The sequence below is a fragment of the Marmota marmota genome, unplaced genomic scaffold, assembly GCF_001458135.2.
Source record: "Marmota marmota marmota unplaced genomic scaffold, marMar, whole genome shotgun sequence".
Lineage (NCBI taxonomy): Eukaryota > Metazoa > Chordata > Mammalia > Rodentia > Sciuridae > Marmota > Marmota marmota.
This window is the reverse complement of record NW_026000082.1, coordinates 43419142-43423109: the sequence shown is the minus strand read 5'-3', so window position 1 is coordinate 43423109 and position 3968 is coordinate 43419142. Positions and strand designations below refer to the sequence as shown.

The 3968-nt window shown below is 54.7% G+C and overlaps 1 protein-coding gene and 1 long non-coding RNA gene across 3 annotated transcripts in view; one reads left to right on the top strand and one right to left on the bottom strand.

The window, feature by feature from the left end:
• Positions 1-239: 239 nt before the first annotated feature.
• Positions 240-2216, bottom strand: LOC125620508. Its single transcript, XR_007352246.1, has 2 exons — positions 1893-2216; positions 240-937 (listed from the first exon to the last, which is right to left on the bottom strand). It is a non-coding gene; the product is annotated as an uncharacterized LOC125620508 (long non-coding RNA).
• A 1308-nt stretch (positions 2217-3524) lies between these two features.
• The window catches only part of Tmem51 (transmembrane protein 51), a 45435-nt gene continuing 44991 nt past the window's right edge, over positions 3525-3968 (top strand). For both annotated transcript variants that reach the window (XM_048816285.1, XM_015485676.2), the window contains exon 1: positions 3525-3657. The gene's annotated coding sequence lies outside the window, so the exon portion shown is untranslated. The remainder of the gene's footprint in view (positions 3658-3968) is intronic.

Below are 3968 nucleotides of genomic sequence, written 5' to 3'. Positions count from 1 at the left end.
CCGGGGCCAGGCTGTGAGTGCACCTGCAGGATCACTGCCGACTTGGGCACCAGTCACCGCAGGGACAGCCTTGCTCAGCTCCCCTGGGCTGAGAACTGAGTCCCCTTCGGGAGTGAGTGGGACGGTGGTGGGGGGCTGCAAGGGACAGGAGTTACGGGGGCAGCGACCACAACAAGGGGCAGAACAGCAAAAGGGTGTGCTCCTGGCAGATGTGCTCCTCCCAGCCAACTTCAAAAAAATAGTAATTCAACGTGTTTTTATTGAAAAAAAAATCATACCCCCCAACACACATGAACGCACCTTTTCTCTACTTCAAAGGGCAATTTCTGGTTTGATTCTTCCCATTGTACTTTCTATGCATAATCCAATTCATATGTGTCCACATCCTTTCAAAATGTCATTTATGTAGCATCATAATGTTTCACCTCTTGCTTTCTCAGTTAATGACTCTTCTTGGACACCATTCTTCCATGTCAGATGGCTTCACCTTTTTCATGACTGTGTAGCATTCTGGCACTGGCTCAAACCATAATTTACCTAGCATATTTTCTAGTGGTGGGCACCAAGGTGGGTGGTGATGCTTGACCATTACCCATAGGAAATGCCCCTAAGCCCATACGTCCTTTAGGACATGAATGGCTTATTCGACATGACAATGTATTCTCATCAGTAGACTTGCTGGCCTCATTCCTGCCAGCATGCCTGAAAAATCAGTGGCATGACTGGATTTAATCACCAACCAGGCACAATTTAATTCTTTAAAAGTGACTTGTCCACTCAGCCAGAGTGAATAAAAATGCATGCCAGAACAGCGGTCAATCCTCTTAGAATCCTCTATTTCAGAACTGGCAGATGCGTGCTCCAAATGACCCAAGTTCAGGCAATGCCAGCCCACTCACAAGGCGCTTCTTGCCTTCATCTGGTCCCCATGTTGATCCTGCAAAGTGTGTATATTTAACATCACCATTCTCACAGGTGAGGAAACTGAGGCTCAGAGAGGACAAGATATCTTCCCAAGATCACACAGCTCCCAAATAGCAAAGGGTTCAGATTCCAAAGACAGATCTGGTAAAATCTTACTTTCTCTCTAAATACAGCTATATCACATGACTCTTAAGATCTTTAGAGTGGATAGTCAACTGGCAGGCAAGTGAAATAAACATTTCCCTAGGTGGCTGAGTTCCTGTGGCCACTGCAAGAAATCATCACAAACTTCATGGCTTAGAGCAACACGGATTTACCACCGTAGGTCACTGGAGGTCAGCCGCCAGTGTTGGGTCTCCCTAGGCTAACAGCAAGGGCCGCTCCTTCCTGGTGCTCCAGCAGAGGATCCTTTCGTACCTTGTCCAGCTCCTGCAGCTGCCCACATTCCTTGGCTGATGGCCCCTGTCCAGCAATGCCGTCACTTGGACTTCTACTCCCTAGTCTCTGACTGAGCCTCCTGCCCCCTTACAAGAGCCCCCGTGACTACACTGGACCCACCAGCATCGTTCAGGATAACCCTGTCTCGAGATTCTTAGCTTGAGTCCAAGTCCCTCTTGCCATGTAAGGTAACGGATTCTGGGGGTCGCGATGTTGACCTCGGTGGGCAGCTATCCCTCTGCCTGCGACACGTGGATTCCTGCCACAGTGATTTAGAGCAGGGGTCCTGTGGAGGGAGGTGCCTGGCTCTGATTTTGACTGCTAGGCCTCAGTAACAGGGACTGCCTTCCTCCCTGTGCCCGTTATGACAGGTAATAGACACCCCACCCTTTGAGAGTCTCGTCTTTGGATCTTCTCTCCAAGGACACGTCTCAGGCCCCTGTCAGTGGTTACTTAGGGGAATCAGTTGGCAGGTAGAACCTGGGAACTATTTAGAGAAACTAACCAAGTGAGGGTTTAGAGAAACCAACCTTGGAGAAGAAGAGGTCCCTCCAGAGGAGCACGGTAAGGAGCCACCAGCTTCTTCCGCCAGCTTCTCAGTTTTGCCTGCGGGTCAACTTTGTGAAATTCTCCAGCCTCTGCTCAGATCAGCCAGGGTGAGGCTGCTGGAAGGAACACTGGAAGATGATTTTCTGATAGGCAGGATCTGCCTGGTTGGGTCTGCAGCGGAGCGGGGCGGGCCTGGGAGTGGATCCTGGGGTGGAAAAGTACCAACTCTCTTTGCTTTCAGGTTAGTCAGTCTCAGAGAGTGAAATGAAAACCCGAATCCTGATCTTATCTGAGAGCCTAGAGACTGTTCCTGCCCCTCTTTTGGAACCTGGGAAAGTCCCCAAATTCATTGTCTGAAAGTTGGGATGAATACACAGAGCTCTGGATGAGAGAGCTGTTATTACAGGCAGCGGCTTACATAAAGGGTTCTCACTTGCAAAAAGATGTTTTTATTTGGGGTTTTGATTCATCTAACAAATATTTATCAAGCACTTTCAGGGGGCCAGGGAAGGGGAAGGGGAAGCTCTCAGCAGGAAGCACATGCCCAGGAGGAATTGTCCTGTAGCAAGCAGGGCACAGGCTCTGGAGTGGACCCACTTGAATCTAGATCCTATAGTCCCCCGCTGTGTGACATTGAAAAATGACTCAGCTTTCTCTACTGGAAAGTGGACGTAAGCAGTAACCACTTCCCCGATTGTTACCAGGATGAAAGGAGATGGTTCAAGGGAAGCCCGTGGCCAGCCCATGCCTGGTTCACAGTAAGGCTTTGGTTGTTTCCCCAAATGCTTTTTTGCTCCCCAAATTTGTCTTTTTATGGACACCAGGGTCCTACTGAACTGTTACTGATCAAGAAGCAACAATGTAGAGGGAGCACTTGTTACAACTCTTTAGATAAGTGCAAGTGGACGCTCTGTGCCCAGGAACTCCTGGACACCTTGAGTGTCCACGGTGGGATCCGGCCTGGATGGCGATGGTGGAGGCTGACTGGCTGGCTGCCGGCGCTGTGCGCTCCTCCTGGAGACAAGGATTCCCAGTAGGAGGCGCCTTGTCAGCCTCGGCTGGCTTCTCAGACACCCGCCAGCTGGCTCTGGGCTTCTCAGGGTTTGAACTTCAAAGAGTTGGACGTTCACCCGAGGAGGGGACCCTGGCCCGACCTCTGCTGGAATTCAAAACAGCCGAAGATTGGGAGGGGAGCCGGGCCAGCTCTTCCCTCGGCGTTTGGAATCCACGTTTCGGGCGGTCTGGCCGGGACCGGGACCCACCCACCCTAGTTCTGGCACCGCTTCCAGAGCCGACTTCCAGGCAGAGGGCGGGGTTGCAGCGCAGGTGAGAGGCGGCGCGCGGTGTTCGGGCTCACCTTCCTGGTTCCGTGCAGAGGCGGGCCACCCGTCCGTCACCCACGGGACGGGAGACAGCCGCCGGTGATTCGCTAGGAAAGTTCTCTGCAGACCTGGGCATGGGCCCCGGCAGGGGAGAGTCCCGGGCTCGGATGCAGGAACCCGAAATGGGCTCCACCCAGGCTGGGCTCGACGCGCGATACCGAGGGTGCCCGGGCCACCCAGGAGTGGGTGGGGAGCCCTACGGAAGGCGTGAGCTGACTCGCTTTTTAAAAACTCGCTTCCTCCTTCTCTACCTCCGCCCTTCGCTCACCTCGCCAGACTTCGGCTGTGGCTGAACCCGCCGGCCCTGAACCCGCGGGCCCGAGGGTGGAGAGCCAGGCAGCGGCCTCCCGGAGAAGGAGGAGAGGTGAGTTTTCGGCCAGGTGAAGGCGCAGGGACACCGCCCCTGGTGGGGTGTGGGGGAGTGTCCCCAGATCCACGTAAACCCAGGCCATAAATGCCGCGGGCTCCGGGCCTCGAGACCCCCACCCACCCAGACCCGCCGCCCTTCCCAGGGAGAGGGGCGGTCCGGGCGCGCTTCCCTCCCTGCCTCCACGCGGTTTATTGACTCCAGCGGGGTCCAGGGGACGTGGGCGCAGCGCCGGCGCCCTGCACCCTCAGCTCGAGCCCCAGTCGAGAGAGCTGCTGCCCGCCCTCCGCGGCGAGGTCGCGGGCCCC